Raw genomic sequence first — 6,685 nt, forward strand, 5'->3', positions numbered from 1 at the left:
CTTAGGGAGAGGGAATGCAGGTCCCTTTGAATAGCTATGGGGCTACATAGCAGTGACTTCAAAAGATCGACAGACCATAGCAGACAACCATGTACTGCTGAACTGTCATTGCCATTCTGGTGTAAGGAAGACTGGTGCAATCTCTGTATCAGAAGCAAGAAGCAGAGCAGTCTGGAAACTCCTGCAAGACATTTTTCCATCCTGATTGAAATGCTGAATTTATCAAAAGCAGGAGCTTCACAGAGGGATGGCCAATTGAAGAAATCAAAATATGTACTTTGATTGATACATACGCTTTGTCTGATAATTTGCTCTGTGAAAAATTAAGAACTCCCAAATAGAATACAATTATAGATCTCCATAGGAAGCTTCAAACTGACTTCTGCTGAAGGAGTATCTTTCTGCATGCAGTTTTCTAAGGGAGTGCAGATGCAGTGGGCAATTATTTTACATCTGCATATAGCATTAGTGAGACTGGTACAGTAACAAAACATGAAGCCTGCGTATCTGCATTTTAAAAACACATGCAAGAAAATTGGAGAAGCTCCTAAAAAAAACCAAGGCATTTGAGAGCATCAGAAAAGGTTTTTAGTGAGAAACAAGGGCTCTTATTCTGAATCTGTTAAAATGAGCAAGAGTTGTCTTGCATATGGTTCCAATACTACCATGAGAAAAACAGTGCTTGAAAAGCCCTGCAGTTTAGGGTGGAAAAGTATAACAGGAACCAAGGGCTTGAAAATGAAGCCAGACAAAATCCAATTAGAAATAAGGAAAAAAAATAATAGGGACAATGTGATAATATTTAAACAAACAGTAGTGGAAATGATGGATTCACAGTCTTTTGTTGTCTTCAGATCAATACCACAGCTTCTCTCAAATACAGGCTTTAGCCAAGCAAAAGTCCTTAGGATCAATACAAGGGTAATGAATGCAATTTAATGGCCTGCAACACGTGGGAGGTCAGACCAGATGATCTAATGGTCCCTCTGGCTTTATAATCTAGGGACAATCATATAAGATCAAAGTATACAGGGCAGAGCAATTAAACGAGTCAGGAGTGTGCATGACAGTCATTGCCAGGACTACCGCACTACAAAATTAAGAAGTATGGGACATCCTTTTTTCTTTCGTGCCTGTCCCTCTCTTGATTTTGTTCCTGCATCAGAGGATGTTTTGTGGATAGATCACTGATTGTAAATGTTCTTACAGAATTCTCTGGGTAGCACATCATTAGCATCATAATGGGACTTGTTATATCATTTGTGATCATAACTTCTCCAGGTAAGAGCCTGCTTTCCAAATTTGTGTTTTCCATGTTTGGTCTCAAGAGAAATTTTTATATGATTGAGCAAGGTCAGTTGTCCTGGTTTTGGACTGAAATCAGCAGGAAAACCATTCATCTGTAAGAAGACACTTGGCATTCTATTTCACTGCCAAGTCAAAAAGCCAAACTTACACATAGCAGGTCCATGGAGGAAACTAGCACTGCTGAACCATTCTGCACAATGAAATAGAAGCAAATGATCACTAGAGAGCAGTACTTTGAGTTAAACTACTGATAGTTTCATGAAACAACAAATCTTTTCCTGTGAATATTAGGCAGAAAAGGTTATGTGTCAGTATTGTTTTGATATTCCGCAGAAGAAACAAAGAACTATAGAATTTAATTTGAATCAATGGAGACTGCAGCTGTGTGGGGGATGTTTGGTCTCACATCTGAAAAGCATTCTATGCTGCAACGTCCTGATTCATCTCAGGATGAGTCTAAAAAAGCTAAGCAGAGGTACTTGAGTACTTTTCACTAAAGGTAACCTGACAAGATAGAGAGAGTGTTTGTATACTGGTTTTCTATTATATAAAAACCAGATGAAAAATATCCATAACCGCTTATCTTTTAGATCGAGGGCTGTCCAGGGTAAAGATGCTATGTGGTGTGCAGGAAGACAGGGCTTCAAACAACTACCATGGTGGACTTCTAGTGTCACATTGTAATATTTTACTAATTATTTTAATCATTTTAAAACTGAAGGCCTAGTAGAGAAAGCTTATGATATGGGACATTAAACAAACTATATCCCACTAAGAGAAGAGTAATGAAATGATAACCTTACACAGAGTTGACCATTAATAGCAATTTAATTTCTTTATATGAGAATCACTGGGGGTGCAATGCTGCCTTCATGAAGGATTCAGCTTTTCACAAAAGCAGCAGCTGGAAATTATTTTCAGGTGCAAGCCTCATTAAAGGGACATGATTTAGTGAGCTACCTTCTTCCCTACGTGACCTTTGGCATGTTTCTTCAGATCAGGCCCATGAAAGGACTGAGGCATGGCCATGGCAGTTGCTCAGATGCCAGAAGGGATTTCTCAAACCAGCTGGAGCACCTACCTGCACTATCCACTGGGCAAACAGCTGGCTGCCTCCTGCGAATCTCCAACCCCGAGCAGGGCTGCACCCGGATTAATTAGGCAATGGGAAATACCAAAGATCTGAAGCTCTTCCACCAACTTGTAGCCTGAGGTTAAGCACCATCAGCGCCTTTCCTGGTCTGGATCCAGGGAAATCACCTACTCTTTTTATAGATAAGGCAGAGCCAATGGACAAAGCAACAGTACTGATAGAGCAGTTAAGCAGAGGACTCAGAAAATAAGAGACCCATTCAATGCCTTGCTCTACTGGAATGATTTCAAACATGCGTATCTTAGCTGTCATTTACCTGAGCCACCCAGCTCTGGTCTACTTGTGGCCCCTCTCTGTCACCCCTGGCAGAGCTGGAGCTCTGCATCACAGTGAATGCAAACCTCCAAAGCACTTGACCCCACAGCATGGTGAGAAAAAGGCCTTGCTGGGTCCAGGTCCCACTCCCAGCACTCTTTCTCTGTTTTAGCCATGGCTACTAGTGTCAAATGTCCACACGATCACTTCAAATGCACCTTCTTCTGGCTGTTCTTGAATGCCAAACGGTCATGGCTACTGCTCATGCTGGTGTAGAACATGCTTAGCCCAAGGCAGCCCAAGGTAACTGAAGGGTAGGAACTTCCAAGCTGCCCCAGGGATGAGATGACACCCCAGCCAGACACAGTTTGGGAAATGATCAGTGTACCAGGCATGCCACTATCTCCACTGGTGAGCACTGGTGTTCAGAGATTCCCTGGTGGCTCAGCAATTGGGTGACACAGTCTGGCTTTCAATGGAAATAAAACCTCACAATCTGATCTGTGTGGGGACTCATAGCTTTGGAATTGAACTTTCAGATATCAGTCAAAACAAAGAGACAAATATAATTTTGTGGCATAACTGAGCTCATAGTAAAAGTCAGGTGAGGAGATAAACTACTGGGTCTTTGACACATCATGTTTTATGCATTAGAAGAAGTCATACAAGTTTAAAGATACTCATGTCTTCCAAACTATTTCCTATTCTGTGATGGAAAGTACTGTTGGGTACATTGATATGATTTGTTCGTATCTATCTCCTCTGCCAAAGGTATTGGCTTTCTATCACAAAGAATTGGCACCTACACCTCTACTTTGCGTGAAATACTTTATTTTCAAGTCTGGAAACAAATAGAAGGAAATTAGTGGGAATGTTTAATTCTTAATAATATTCATGTTAAATAGAAATATATATATATACACATTAGTCCAGGTATCATCCATACAAAATCATAAATAGTCAGACAGGGTTTTTTTTGTCCTGCAACAAAGTTATATAACAAAAATATTTAATAACAGACACTTGTACTCAAATTCAGTAGTCTATTTGTCAACTCTTTCCTGACAGTTGTAGCAGATCACCTGTGCATATAGATGAGATAGATACAAAATCATTTTGGACCACATGATGAGATGTATATGGCTGCAATAATTAATCTTATCTGATAATCAGCAAATTTATTTCAGCTGCTACAGCCAGGAAAGGAAATGTAGTGTCATAGTTTTGTTCTGATTAAGTCACAACATATTTACCAGTTAAGGTTTGCATTTCAGTGTCAGAGAAGACTCGGGTGTTTATTTCACTAAACAAAGAATTAGCTTAGTAAATGCATTACAAAACTGTGTATTGATCTTAAGGAAAAGAGCAGTATTGATTAACAAATATAGTGCATTTTATGTTATATATGTTCCTCACATTGTGTGACAGCTTAACATGTTGACTCTGAACATTCTCGTTTCCATATTAAAGAAGAGCAATTACCACATCCAAATCACTGCCAATACCTACCACCAAAGGGGCTTCTCCGGTCTAAGTATACATCATTTCCTCAGGCCAAAACAGTACCCAGTGTACCTTCACACCTGCTGTTGCTCCCACAGCTGCCCATCCAGTGCTGCATCTCACCCCTTATGGTACCAAGTGCCAAAGCACAGGAATGTCCCATCTCTCCCTCTTTTTTTTTTTTTTTTCTGCTGCTTTTCTATGTGCTGGGCTCAACAACCTCTTATAGGGCTGAATTCACCCAGCACACAGGCTGGGCTTCCAGTCTAACAAAGATTTGTCTCACTTGTCTCATCTTCAACAGACCATGGCTTTTCCAGAACAGAGCTAGCACATAATTTCAGCCACCTTCCTTGAAGTAGTCAGCAGTTCAGCTGCCAAGAATACTGTGCATGTACAAGGTCAGCAAAATTAAATGAAGGTATAAAACTTGATTCAAAGTAGTTCTCCCTTGACGACCTGGAGAGAGCTTTAGTAGTAACACAATTTATATTCAGAGGCATTCTTAACCTACAGTAAGAAAAGCCACAAGCCCTGAGCATCTATTAAAGGTCCCAGGTCCATGCCAGCAGCAAAACGGTGGTATTATGAGTCAGCAACATCCCAACTAGATGTGCTGTATTGTCTACATAGCCTATAGTTGATGTTGACAAGTATCTGGATTTAAGCCTCTTGGGTCCCACGCCAGCCTACAGACATTCTGTTTAATCGCTTATAAATGACCATATTTCTAAGGCCAGAAGCAATCATTGCAATGATCAAATGACCTTCTATATGCACGTGCCATAGTAATTCAGCAAGTGACTCAGATATTAAGGTCCTGACCACCATTAAGATCTTAGCCAGAAAGTCTCTGTATTAGAGTTGCTAATGGAGTTAGACCTATTAAACTTTCTCAGCATGTAATACCTTATCATGGATGTTATTAATTGGCAACGGATACACAATTGCCTGTGACAGGTCTAAGACAAAGGTCTGAGAATGTATTTTTCTAGGTCACTTTAGTTTAAGTAGACGACTAAAGGGGCCGGATGGTAATTTCCTATCACTGGAGGTGCGGCACACAAGCAGGTTCTCAGCTGCTAAACTCTCTCCTCAACTTCTTTACGTTGGCCTAGAGCTCATGTCTGAACATGTTGGACCACGACGCGAGATTCTTGTTTAGATTTTCCATGACTCTGCATTTCTTATGATTCTCATGTGTCTGTTTTCAGAGTTCCTGTGAGTGAGAGCAGTAGTAATAGTTTACTCATCAGAAATGTCTCCTTCCACCTACAACCACTATGGATGCAACTACATACTGAGTCACATACCTTGTAATTATGGAATTAATTTTCCTTTAGACAATAGAAAAATCAAGGTTAAAATATATAGGGCTTTTTTAAATTAAAAATAGGTTATTTAGGTGTTTGTATTTCATTCTCATCAACAAACTGCAGTGTACCGGAATTTGTTGAAAAAAAAAAAATAGAAGTTGAGTGAGTAAACAAAAGTTAATGCAAGAGACTTAATATCTATCCCATATCTACATCCCTATTTCAGGGGATGAAAAACCTTTTTCTGTTCCTCAAAAACTAACAAATGAATATTTTTTATAAATTATCAGAATTGTGTATTGGAGTTTTTCTTCTCTGACAACTGACTGCTAACTCATGAGCAACTTGAGGAGGAAGTTCTCCTACAACAAAACAAGACAGGAATAATGCAGCAGCATGTCTGTCATTAGCATAACAAAAGAAAAAATTATCTTAAGTACAAATTCACTTTAAAAAGCAAAATTAATTATACTGCACGGAGGAAATGTCTCCAGAACGGGTCTCAAGATTAGGGCACTTTCAAGTGTGAAGTAGTTCTGCATAGCAGAAAGCTATTATTTTGACAATTTTTCTGTAATTTTTTCATAACATTCTGTCTCCATAGTCAAAACAGGACAAATTAAAAACTCGTCACTGTGGGCTGCGTGGATTCGATGTGTTAACTTTGGTCAAGGCTCTCTCGGTTCTTGCCTTATCTTGGTATGCTGTGAGGTACCAAGGGAGGGAAAGCCACGGAGCAGCCTGAGAAGTTTCTTGTGTCCAGACAGTTCCCCAAAGCGCCTGCTCGCCTTATCTTCCCGGCAGCAGGCCCGTTCCAGGGGATGGCCGGGACGAATCGCAGCCGGTCCAGGACGCCCAGGCCCGCACGGACTCCCCACACCGAGCAGCCCGGGGCGGGGGGCAGCGGCAGCACCCAGCGCCCGGCCCGCCGCCTGCCCGCTCACCCCCGCCGCTCCCTTCCTCCCCCCGCGGAGATTTAAGGCGCCGGACGAGAGGGTCCCCATGTCCCCCCCAGCCCCGCCGCCGCTTTCCCGTCAGGAATTTACCCCTCAGCGACAGACGCGCCCCCACAGCGGCCCGGGAGAGGCACCCCCGACGGAGAACCCCAACCCCTCCCGCCCCACCTGCTCGGGCGGCCCTTTCCCGCCGG

This window comes from Streptopelia decaocto (genome assembly GCF_964273445.1).
Source record: "Streptopelia decaocto genome assembly, chromosome: 1".
Taxonomy (NCBI): Eukaryota; Metazoa; Chordata; class Aves; order Columbiformes; family Columbidae; genus Streptopelia; species Streptopelia decaocto.